Source organism: Elaeis guineensis, chromosome 13 (assembly GCF_000442705.2).
Source record: "Elaeis guineensis isolate ETL-2024a chromosome 13, EG11, whole genome shotgun sequence".
Classification (NCBI taxonomy): domain Eukaryota; kingdom Viridiplantae; phylum Streptophyta; class Magnoliopsida; order Arecales; family Arecaceae; genus Elaeis; species Elaeis guineensis.
In genome coordinates this window covers 68,310,342-68,323,564 of record NC_026005.2, presented here as the reverse complement: position 1 = coordinate 68,323,564, position 13,223 = coordinate 68,310,342, and the positions used below count along the sequence as shown (strand labels likewise).

At 39.3% G+C, this 13,223-nt stretch overlaps 1 pseudogene; it reads left to right on the top strand.

Annotated features, from left to right (window-relative positions):
- The first annotated feature begins 3,545 nt into the window (after nt 1-3,545).
- On the top strand, nt 3,546-11,490 carry LOC140853153 (protein RBL-like; annotated as a pseudogene).
- Nucleotides 11,491-13,223: the final 1,733 nt, after the last annotated feature.

The window sequence follows — 13,223 nt, the reverse complement described above, 5'->3', positions numbered from 1 at the left end:
ATATTAAATCTTGATCCACTTTCTATGTTTGAAATTATTGTATAAGTTTCATCATTCTTCAAGAATCCAACATATCTAGAATCAATCGGAGTTAACCTTAGATTTACCTTACAATCATTTAGATGATTTCTAAATCAATCTTTCTTTTTAAAAGAATTAATTTTAACTGAACAAACTAGAAGAACTCAAGCCAACATCCTTAAGTAGAATCAACTTGATTATTTCTTATAGAGCTCCCTTCATCACAACCCTTAATATTAATCAATAAATCCATACAAAATCTTGTCCCTTGTATAAGTTATTCAAAATTTAACACTAACAAAATGTCTTAGTTCAATTTAAAAAAATAATCCAAACTTTGACTTGAATAATTAATACACTTCACCATCTTCAACAATCACAAGAAAAATTAAAATGTAATCCAAAGATAGTAATACGAATTATTAAAGATTTCATCATAACCTATATATCATACTCTGACAAAATCAATTTTCTTCTTTAATTTAACAACAATATCAAAATACTTTTGATCCACTTAGAAAAATAAACTTTTGACTTGAAATTCAATGCAACTTGAAAGATCAAGGAATCCTATTCAGAATATGATATTTTGAGTAACCAAAGATTTCACCAAAATGTGTATCTCATATTCTCATAATAAAATTTAAGTATATTTTTCATCTAAGATTGAGTTTCATATATGACCTCTTATGGGTTCAGTGTTCAAAAATATTTCTCTCTCATATGATATAATTTCTTCTTAGACCATACCCTAATTAACTTTCTTTTGATAAGTCCAAAATTCATAATGCTCAATCAATTATCATCGAAATTAAAAAAAGTATCATGATCTTCAATTATATAAGTTTTACATTTCTAAATCATCTAGTATACTTAACATAACTTATCAACACCTCCCACTTTATTCCAAGGTCAACTCTTTTCATACTTAGGTCAACCTTGCTAATTGAAATCTAATATGTACTCATCAATTTTATTATAGACATCATATACCACTTATATATAAAGTTTCATCATGGTATTTATTGTTTCAAAATCCAAATATTGATTCCTTTCTTTTATGTCAATCATGTTCCTTATGATCATAACCTAGGTTTAAATATCACTAAAGTCATAATTTCAAATAATTATAATCTTAAGCTTAAATACCATTTAAATCATATTTTCTAATGCTCATAACCTGAACTATAATATCATTCTACTACATCCTTAATGATTATAGCCTTAAACTCTGACTCTATCGATTATAATCTCAAGTTTTGATATCATTTATATGACAATCCCTAGTGACCTTAAACTTGGGCTCTAATACTGTTCTGTCATATCCTAATTACTTGTATCATTATCTCCAATTAAACGTAACCTAACCTCTAAGCTCAGATGCCACTCTGTCACATCCTACAGATCTTATATAAAGTTTTAATATCTCTTCATAATCTCTGGTGATCTTAAACCTGAGCTATGATATTATTCTATCATATCCTAATCATTTATATCGTAATCTCCAATGATCATAACCTAAGCTCTGATACCATTCTGTCACGCCCCGAACCCAACACCCGGGTCGGATACGTGATGGCCGCACACTCCTTAGAGCAAGCCCTAAAGAATATGCAAGGCCAAATTAAATCATTACAACCTTATCAACCATAATATTTAATTTCAATAATAATTCATAAAACTTGCATAATTACAATTAACATTCCTTCACTCCTCTGATCAGGTATCAACGGTACTCTATCTATGCATCCGCTCACTCACAAATCCATACCATAGCCAACCATGGATATCTTGTAACTCTGAGAAGAAAAAAAAATGAAGGGGTGTGAGCTTTACAGCCCAGTAAGAATTTTCATATCACACCAATATAATAATATTATCTGAAAATAATGATAGGCAATAACACGTAAAAGTCGATGTTCACTGTCCAAAATACTGCAAATATTTATAGATTATCTGTTTCATCAAAAGAGATGCATCATCATATGTTAATAAGAGAAATAATTTTATTCAACGATTGTTTCATGTCTTATCTTTCTATTTTTTTCTATTATCACATCATCTTTAAACCTTTCTTTTTGGCTTTAGCTTTAGCTTTGGCTTTGGCTTTGGCTTTGGACTACCAGGATCATGCGATGATCTTTTATTCAGATCGATTTCTGTGATCTTCCTCGGATCGAAATATTCATGATTTTTCTCGGATCAAAGTGGCCATGATCTTTCTCGGATCAAATCATTCATGATCTTTCTCGGATCAGATTCTTCCATACATAAGCCTGTGGGGGCTGTCCCAGGTATAAGCTCCTGGCAGGCTATTCCACATGACAAGGCCAGTCCAAATCATATTTCTCTTTCTCTTTATTTTTCATGAAACTATAATATTTGACTTCATTAATCAATTCAAATTTTGCAGTATAATAAATATGTCATACCCATATAATCATGCTATCAATCGCTGATACATATGAATTGATATAACATACTCATGCTCAAAATCACATAAATAAATAATAGTATCTCAGATATAACAAATTCATCGATCTCAAATCCAACGATGCAAAATCAATGAGATAAAACCAACGGTAAAATAACATATATAATGATGATCATGTACAGGGATTCTTACCTTTACCAGTGACTGATCCGAGCACAGAAATCAATATTCTTCTTTGACTTATGAATTTCTTTAACAAAATATTTCACTCGATATCATTTACAGACAATCATCTCTTCATAACCCTGATCAAATATAAAGATCATATATGGAGAAAATTACCGATAATCGATCCTAATAACACAGATCGAGGACTTCTCTCAGGATTAAATCAAAATTAAGATTTATCTAAGTATCTAAATCCTTCACTGATCTATAAGACTTCTAGAGAGAGAAAATCCATGAAGAGAGAAAATTTTAGAGAGAGAAAGTAGAGAGAGAAAGTGGTGAGAGAAATCTTCGTATTCTTCCGATGAGGCAATCATGGTCAAGATCATCAGAGGTCCTATCAGGGTGACTTAACATAAATCAAGTGTTACAAATTTCAAATAGAATAAGACTGGGATCAGATCTACCACACAAATTTCAAAGCAATCTCGGATCATCTTATTTTCATCTCAATTTTATCCTAGGGTCCGTGATGAAATCAGAGAGAGAGAAAGACACTAGAGAGATAAAATCCATAAAGAGAGAGAAAAAATCTAGAGAGAGAAAATTTTTTTTTCTTCTTCTTCTTTTTATTTTATTTTTCTTTCTCTTTTTTTTTCTTTTTTTTCTTTTTCCTTTTTCTTTTCTTTTTTCTTTTTCCTTTTTCTTTTCTCCTTCTTCTTTTCTTCCCGCGGCCTCCCTTGGCTGAAACAGGGGAAGACCGTGAGGTCCCCCCCTCAGTGGCTCGGGCTCCGGCGGCTTGGCCGGAGATCCGACAACGGCCGGCGATGGGGTTCGGCCGGCGGCTCTCTTCTTCTTTTTCTGTTTTTTTTTTCTCCGAAAAATAGGGGATCTTCTTTGGAATTTATTTCCAGCAAAATCGATGGCCGGCGGTGAGGTCTTGGGCCAGGAGAGAAAGGGAAGAGGGAGAGGAAGAAGGGGAGGGGCTTACCTCCAGCTCCGGCAACGTCGTCAGCTCCAATTTTCGGCGAGCACAAGTACGGGAAGCCTTGACTTCAACTGGAGAAGACAAGGAGAAAGGAGAGAGAGAGATCGGTGATCACCATGGGTTGTTTAGGAGGGGAAGAGGGGGGTCTTATAGAGTGGAGGAGAGATCGAATCTCCCTCGGATTCCAACTTCTCCTCCGGTGACTCAGGTGGAAGAAGACTCCCAACAGGAGTCTTCTTCGTTTCTTTCTTTTTTATTTTTTATTTTTATTTTTTATATCTGGGTTATTACAGCAGGGGTTACCTCTCTTAATGTGTTTTGTTAATTTGGCTTATATGGAATGCTCGCAATGTTCGCATTTTGAGAATGTTCCGACCACTCCACATGATGTTATGCGTCAGTTGATGGTGATGCGCCATAATTTTGCCCCCAATATTCTCACCACAGCTTCAGCTCCATTAAGAAACTGGAACTGCCTATATCCTGTGACCCAAAGACAGCTGTCTTTATCCCTGTTGCTTGGCAGCCCCCTCCCTTAGGAGTGTTGAAGTTAAATTTGATGACGCTGTGTCGAATGAGGGTGCAGCTATGCCTTTATTATTAGAGATTGGCAAGGCCATCTCATTAAACGGCTGGTTACCACTTGCCACCGTGTTCTGTCCCATTTGCTGAAATGGTTGGTATTTGGATGCATATTCATGAAGCTTTATTCTCTTTGCATGCTGATAAACTGTGGATAGAGGGTGATTCTTCCGTAGTTATTAACTGGATTGCCCCTTCCAATTCTCAAGAGAACTCTTTATGACCCATACTGAGGGATGTTCTGACTTGGAAAGCTACTTCACATCCTTGGAACATCTCACGTATCTTTAGAGAGGCTAACCAAGCAGCTGATTGGTTGGCCTCCAGATCCATTTTGGGAGGTTTGCAATTTTCTCAACTTGATCCTTTATCAGCTCAGTTGGGCGCTATATTGCATGCGGATGCTATTGGGGTTATCTATGAAAGACACAGTTAGTTTTTTTTAGATACCTACCTCATGGTTCTTTTGTTTCTTTTAATTCACATAATTATTGCTGCTCAACTGATCAGTAGTTTGCTTTCTTTACGGGAGGAGGCTAATGTGTTCTTCATTCATTGTTCACCTAAAGCTGATTTAGTACTTTTTTATGAAATATTTTCTCTGTTTCATAATTGGTTAATGGCTTCATGGTATTACTATCAGCTGGTGAGCTCTGTATGCATATATGGGAGGTTCATTTCTTTCTCCTGGCTCAAATTTCACTCTTCCTTCTGGTTCAAACTGTGGCACATAAGGTTCCCTATCCGGCACAGCCTGTTTATAGTGGTTGCTAGATGTTCCTTCCAACTATTTCTATAGCAAACAAATTTCTTTTGGTACTTTACTTCTGATGTTGCAGGCATGCTTGATGACTTCTTCCACTCTGAGACGCAGCAAATAAATTCTGAATATTTGATGGAATGGAATCTGGGGTTCCAGCACATAAATCCCTATATCATGTATCAAGGGGATGACTACTTGTGCCGGGTTCCACTTTTCAGGTCTTCTGCAACAATAAGATCAATATATAACGATTCTCTCAGTTCCAGGTTCTGGTTACATTTTATAATGTTCTCCTGCTGTTGGTTGTGTACTCTGTTTTTTTATCTTCGCTGCATCGGGATGGCTCCAGTTACAGTTGCTGGTTGCATTTTATAATGTATTCATGCTGTTGGCCTTGTACTCTTGTTTCGTTATATTTCCTGCATCGGGATAGCTTTTTGGTGTAAAGTTGTCTTCTTTCTTTTGAAGTTGTATATCTATTTTGGGTTTCAGGGTTTTCTTGTATCATATTTTCAACTCTAAGCTTAATACAGTTTCATCCTTTCTGCCAAAAAAAGACGCGGTGACGAAGATACAATGGAAAGCACCATGTTTTTAGTGGTGATTGTGAGTGGGTTATTGGTGCTTCTGCTAGCAAAGGAGAGCATAAATTATACATATGGGACAGGGCTGGGTATCTTGTTAAAATCCTAGAAGGACCTAAAGAAGCTCTTATAGATCTTGCTTGGTACCCTGTTCGTCCTTTGGTCGTCTCTATTTCTACTGCTGGTTTGATGTATATTTAGGTCTGTTAGAAAAATACCTCGAGATTCTGTCCACAATAAGTCCAGAACAAGATCCAAGATTATGAACGGAATCCAATGAGTCCAAGAACAGCCAAAACGGAGTTCGGATGGAGGAGATACGTATGAGAGAAATCCAGAAGTCGTTGTACGACCCACAGGCCGTCGGAGGGGCCCACGGGTCGGTGTAGGCCGGTGGTGGAGCGGGAGCACGTGGGCGGCCAGCCACAGGCACATGGGCATCCGAACCAGCCCAGGGGAAGCGCAGGCACACACGAGCACATGCGGAGGTAGCCCAACGAGCGTGCAGGCCCATATACTGCGGTCCACAGTGGACCGACGGTGCACGGGAGGGCATGTGGACTGAGCACCCATTTTTCCTAGGTTTTACACAGTCTATGGTGGACTGGCACCATTCCCCATGGGGTTTCTTGCGGTCTATAGGGTTTCTCATGGAACGATGCACATCGGACGGTCCGAAGGGGATTGCGATCTTGATCGAACAATTAGGGAGGTTTTTTGAGGTTTAATCAGTGCCAATCTCCGATTTGGGCTTAGATTTAGGGCTATAAACAACCCTGTGGATGCAACAGGGTAGTGGTGTGGTTCGACAGAGGCCTAGATGCAATAGCAGCAAGTTCGACAGTAGCAACAATGGTAGACCCTGAAGGTAAGCTCCGACAGAGAGCAGAAGCAGAGGCTTCAAGCAGACTATCAAGCAGTGAATAATGATCGTTTTAGGAATTCAAGAGATCTCCTAGAGAGAGAGCTTTGTGAGGGAGAGCTTTTTGTTGAGAGAGAGGGATTAGTGTACAAGGGTTGAGGGTGTGATTTCCTTTTGTAAATTTTTTTGTCATAATGAAGCTTGCATGCTCCATGGAGATGACCTTTTGGCTGATCCACGTATTTAATTATAGTCTTTATTTTATTTTTTTTCTTTTCTGCTACAAGGAGTGGTATCAGATCCTTGCACAATAAGTAGTACCAGAGCTAGGTGGTCCCAAAGTGCAGGTTGCAGCAATGGTAATCAAAATTGAAGATGGAAAAGACAAGCACAATCAAGATGGAGATCAATCAGTTCGATAGAAAGAGTAATTTTTCTTTATGGCAAGTGAGGGTGAAGAATATGCTCATCCAACATGGGTTGTGTTGCTCCTAGATTGATTTTGATGATTACAAAGCAGATTGAAGGGGTACCAATATTTTTTATTTGAAAAAATCTTTGTGCTCTTCAGGGGCAAAATCATAATTTTACCAAAATCCTTATTTAATAGTATCATTTGGTAGAACAAAAGATTTGTAATCTATTGGCGAAAATTTCATTATTTTTGGACTTGTATTTTTGAAGTTATGCATGTTTGAATTCCATGAGTCGACTCATGAGTCAGCTCATGGCACAATGAGCAGTTTGGCACGCTGTATTTTTGGCTTGGCACGGCCTGTGAGTCGACTCATGAGTCGACTCTCAAGGCATGAGTCGACTCATGAGTCGACTCCTGCGGTTTTAGGCCAAAAGTCACAGAAACCTGTTTTCTGGTTGTTGCAACAGAGGTCGACTCATGAGTCGACCCCTGAGGCATGAGTCGACCCCTGCGACGGGATTTGTCCGCAACGGTTAGTTTTTAACCCGTTTTAAGTGCTTTTAATGCTCATTTAATGTGCTCTAACGGCTTTTTTTCTTCCTAGAATGTTTTCCTCTATTTCTTAAAGCTATAAAAGGATTCAAAAGGTGGGAAACAAAGAAGAGATTAAGAAGAGAAAGAAAGAGATTGAAAAGAAAAAGTAGAGCATTCAAGAGAGCATTCAAGAGCATTCAAAAGAGAAAGGGTTTCTCAAGCCAACTTTTCAGCCCTAATCAAGAGCTCATTTAAAGCCTTCAAGAAGCCATCAATCTAAGCTCACTAACTCCTCAAGCGTTCAATCAATTCTTCATCCACTTTGAGGAAATCCAAAAAGGGGCTTCTTCTCCTGAGTAAAGTGTAGTTAAAGTTATATTCGCTCATTAAAGGAGCTTTTCTTGTACTTATTTGTGCTATAAACTGTTTTACTCTTTTTGAGTGATTGTTTTTGTTTTGGAGGGGTTCCAAAATAAGGGAAGGTTGATCCGAACCTGAAATCGGAGTGTATTGGGTTGGCTTGTACCCGGAAAATAAGTGGACTAGCTTGGGATAGCTAGTGTCGGAGCTTCCGATGTTGTATTCGGGTTGAATACAAGTTTAGTGGATTGGAATTCCCAAGTAGGAGCTTGGGGAGTGGATGTAGGTGCAAGGTTGGCACCGAACCACTATAAATCCTTGTGTTTGTGGTGTGCATAATTGCTTCTCTTTAACTCTTCATTATTTCCTTGCATTCTTGCTTTAGGCAATTAATCTTGAACTTAGGTTATTCTCCTCATTCATTTAGCTATTGACAAACTTTTTTCATAAGTCATTAGTTAAGCTTAAAATTTTTAGAAACCCAATTCACCCCCCCTCTTGGGTTGCATAGCTGGGCAATAGGTTGATCAGCATTCCTTTGTATGAGAAGAAGCCGGCCACCATGGAGGAAAAAAAGATCTGGGAGTGGCTACAGATGCAGACGGTGAGTATCGTCTGCTTGTACGTGATGGATGAGGTGGTGATTCATATACTTAGAGAAATTTTCTTGACGATGTTGTGGTCAAAGCTCAAGAAGTTGTACATGACGTAGTCTCTCACCAACACTCTGTTCTTCTGAAGGTAGTTCTACCAACTGTGGTTGGATGAGAGACAAAGCATGCAGGATCATCTTAGCTACTTTCAAAAATTTTTGTCGATCTTTTGAGTATAGATGAGAAGGTTGAGGAAAAGACCAGGACACTGATCTTTCTAGCGTTGCTTCCTCCTTCGTATGAATCATTGGTGACTACTCTTCTAGTGGGGAAGAGCACCATCAAGATGGATGAGGTCACTATAATAATTCTCCAGAATGAGATTCTCAGGTGGGAGAACCTAGCTTTGAGCTCAGACGACGGTAGCTCAGCTTTGACAGTTTCTGAAGGAGCAGGTGGTGGCAGACAGAGTGGCAAGAGATCGTAAGATGGATGGTCCAAGTCTATAGAGAGGGACTTGAGCAAAATCAGATGCTACTGGTGCGACGAGTTGGGGCATCATGTCAAAGATTGCCCACAACAAAAAGATTGGACGAGGGCTACTGCAGCGACGGCTAGTAGCGAGTCAGAGGATGATGTCCTAGTGATATCTGATGAGATATCTACTTCTTTCCCACAGTAGATTTTAGATTTTGCATACACCTATCGTGTATGTTGTAGAGAGAAGCTGTTTGACTCCTTAGAGAGTGTGAGGGCACTGTTCCTGTGCGACCAGAGATATCGATATGATTAGCTGGAGGACACATGATAGTATAGTAAGGAGATTGGAGGAGGTTTGATACATATCCGATTTTAAATAGAATCTTAACTCACTGAGCATATTGCATTCGATCGACTAAAGGTGGAGAGCTGATGGAGGAATCCTGAAAATTTTGCACGGTGATAGGATGATATGGGAGGGAAAGAAAAAGATGAGAAAATATTACTACCTAACAGAGAGCCCAATGCGAGGTGGAGCTTCAGGAGTCAGGGGGAGCCCAGAGCGAGGTGGAGTTTCAAGTGGAGATGGATTGAGCACAAGATGCAAAACTCGGGAGGATGAGAGGCGATATCGCAAGGTGAGGTTCTTATTGCTGCAGGAGGCTACTCCGAGCAGGTCTTGGATCAGGAGGAGAACATCATACAATGGAGATGAGATCGAGCGGCCTGGCTCGACTTTCATGTTTGTCCATCCATGATCAGTGGGTATTTGTCCCAGGATAATGGGTGAGAAGATCCAGAAGTTCTTAGAGCTAGGAGGAGGTCGAATATCGAGTCGAGATAAAGATTGTTGAAAGAATACTTCGAGATTTGATCCATAATAATCTAAAAATGAGATCTAGGACAACAAACGGAGTCCAACGAGCCTAAGAACAATCCAAACAAAGTTCAGATGGAGGAGATACGCGAGAGAGAAGCTTGGGAGTAGTTGTACGACCCATGGGCCACCAGAGAGGCCCATGGGCTGGCGTAGGCCGGAGAAGGAGTGGGCTAGGCCCGACGGTGGAGCAGGAGTGCGCAGGCGGGCCACGGGCATGCGGCCAAGCACAGGCGCGCGTAAGCGCATGCAGAGGCAGCCCAGCGGGCGTGTAGGCCTATATACCGCAGTCCATGATGGACCGACAGTGCATGGGAGGGTGCGTAGATCGAGCACCCATTTTCTCTGGGTTTTGCACGGTCCACAGTGGACCAACGCTATTTCTCAGGGATTTCCCACGGTCTATAGAGATTTCTCATGGACCAATGCACGATTGAACGGTCCGGAGGGGGTTTGGTATTGATCGAACAGTTAGGGAGGTTTTTTGAGGTTTAATCGGAGCCAATCTCCGATCTGGGCTTGGATTTCGGGCTATAAACAGCCCTGTGGATGCAACAGGGTAGTGGTGTGGTTTGGCAGAGGTCTGGGCGTAGCCACAGTTAGTTCGGCAACAGCAATAGCGGTAGATCCTGAAACTAGGCACCGATAGAGAGTAGAAACAAGGGCTTCAGACAGATTGTCAGGCAGTGGACAGTGATCATTTTTTAGGCTCAGGGGATCTCCTAGAGAGAGCTTTTATGAGGGAGAGCTTCTTATTGAGAGAGAGATTGGTGTACAAGAGTTGAGGGTGCGATCTTCTCTTGTAATTTTTTTTTTTTTATAGTGAAACTTGCATGCCTCGTGGAGATGAGTCTTTTGGCTGATTTATGTATTTGATTGTAGTTTTTATTTTGTTTCTTTTTTCTTCCTGCTGCAACGAGTGATATCAGATATTTGCTGGTTTGGTATATATTTGGGCCAAAGACTACACAGAAAATTGGAGTACATTTGCTCCTGACTTCAAAGAACGCATGGAGAATGAAGAATATGTCGAAAGAGAAGATGAATTTGATTTGATGCCTGAGTCAGATAAGGACCATAAGGTAAGAATAACTTTCCCAACCGTGTGCATTTCTTCTTACGTGTTTGAATTTATCTGAAATGCTTGTTTGCAGGCAAAAGAATTGGACATGAATCAGGAGGAAGTTGACATTGTGACCATTGGGAAAGATTCAGCTTTTGGTGATTCTGAAGCATCATAGGCTGAGATGTGTTTCTTGCCTGCGATCCCTTTGCGAAACGCCTCGGAAGCTCATCGAAGTTGGAGTATAGCAATCATTCTGGCTCCCCATTTTCAATTGACGCAGCACAGAATGGTCAGGCTATGCTTCCTACTTCATGTCCATTAGAAGGTAATGCGATTAACCTTTAGGTTGGAAAAGTGTTCTAATTTCTTTGGACATGAAATGGAACATGGTTGTACCTGATTTAAAATCTTTCTCGGAATCTAGCAGTCTAAATGGGTTTGTTCTTTTGCGGTGGTGGGTAATTCGACTGCAGAGGAGGTGGTGGGAACCACGAGCCTAAAGAGGAAGAGGGAGCCATCGGCCAAGGGATTGGAGTTGCAGGCAGAGAAGGGTCGGAAATCGTCAACGAAAATCAAGCCCTTGGCCAAGTCGTCGAAATCCAAAAACAAACATGGGGATGGGCTTGACACGAATGGCTTTGTACTCGAGGATTATGTAACCGATGTGGATATATAGATAATTCTAATTGATTCCAATTCCATATTTTCTGCCATTTCTCCTTTTTGTGTGCTGCAGTCAGTGATGAAAATTGCACAGTAAAATTGAAGTTCTTTCTCGCTGAACCTAGCAAACCCCTATTTGCTTACAAAATTCTAAAGATCCAATACATGGAGATTTGCGTCAAGCCTCACCAAATTCGTACCCCAAGCTGCAGCGTGGGACTTGAATGACATGCTAAATGGCAAGTCATTCTATACCAAAAAAGGGGGCAAGGCACTCAACTTCCGTTATGGTCAAGAGAGTCACAGCTTACAACATTCTCCACATTTATAATTAAAAAAAAAAAAAAAAAAAACCTCAAATTTTTCTTGGCTTTCTGAGGTTATTCTAATGAACCAATCTGGAATTGTTAAATTTTCCTGAGCTACAAATTTTAAGGATTATTTATAACTAATTTAAGAAATCCGCATTAAAGAATAATTGGGATTCACCCTAATTGTCACATCTTTTGTTTAGCAACCAGATTCTATGTTCTAAGAGATAGTGCATTTTTGAAAATCTACATAATTGTAGGATCTGTGGATCTCCTTCTTTTTTCCAACTTGTTTTCAATTAATATCTTATTATTTTTAAGTACAATGCAAGAGTAATATAAAACTAGCTATACACCATCTATCATTGATATGAATCTAGACTTATACAATACTAAGCATATTATATATAATTTAAATAGATTATTAAATGAGAATATAATAATATAATATATTATATATGAAAGCAGAAACTGAGAGAAGATTGATTAGAAAATTAAGCTATTCACGTAAGCAGCCAATTCTTATTTATGCATGCCATATGGACTCTCTTACCTAAAAACATTGAATAAAAGCATTATATTATTAAAGGATGGAATTAAAACCCACTGATGTACATTAACTTATGCTATTAAAATCTTTTGTTATTGACATCAAGAATATGGATGGATATTATGTTGCTATTCATAAAAAAAATTTTCTTAAACATGATCAATTATATGACTTAAAACCCGCATGCAACACATGGGCTCAAAACTAGTTAGTTTATAAAAAACTAATTTATGTTTAGTTGGATATGCATCTAGCATTTTATAAGGCTTCCAGGCAAATAGTTTTTTTTTTTAAAATCGGTGAAGGTATCTTTACCGTTTATTTATGAAGTTAGATGCAAAAATAATTAGATGAAAGTAGGTTTATTCTACTATGCAATGCCAAGTCTCCTAATATATGACACCACTCCCTTGATGTTTTCATACGCAAGGTATATAGGACCATCTCTGTTTCCATATCCTACATTTGTCGTCCCATACTTTTTCTCACCCTGCCTCTTCCAATCCCTATTTTGTCCGCATCTGATTGTTAACCACTAGACCAGGATGAAGATTCAAAAATAGTAGATGATTTGGGAGAGACTGGAGATTTAGGAGCAGACTGGAGCTTTGATCTATCCAAGGATTCCCATCACAGGTCGACATCTTTGGAGGGCTGATTGTAAGCCCATAGAGTAGCAGGTCCAAGATCGTCTTAAGAGTTGGCAAGCCAATACTCTCTCCATATTGGGTAGGATGATGCTCATGAGATCGATCTTGAGCTCCATCCCAGTCTATCTCTTGGCAAACATGATTATGTGAAGCTCTTATCTTAGATGGTTGGGAGGGCTCAAGACGTGATGGTCATGGGCTCCACTTGCCATCTTGGGAGATAGTTTGTCAGCTTGTGGAGAATGGAGGCCTTGAGATTCAATCTCTATTTATCAGGAGGGAGATTTCGATCACCAAGCATGCTGCTAGATTCCTTATC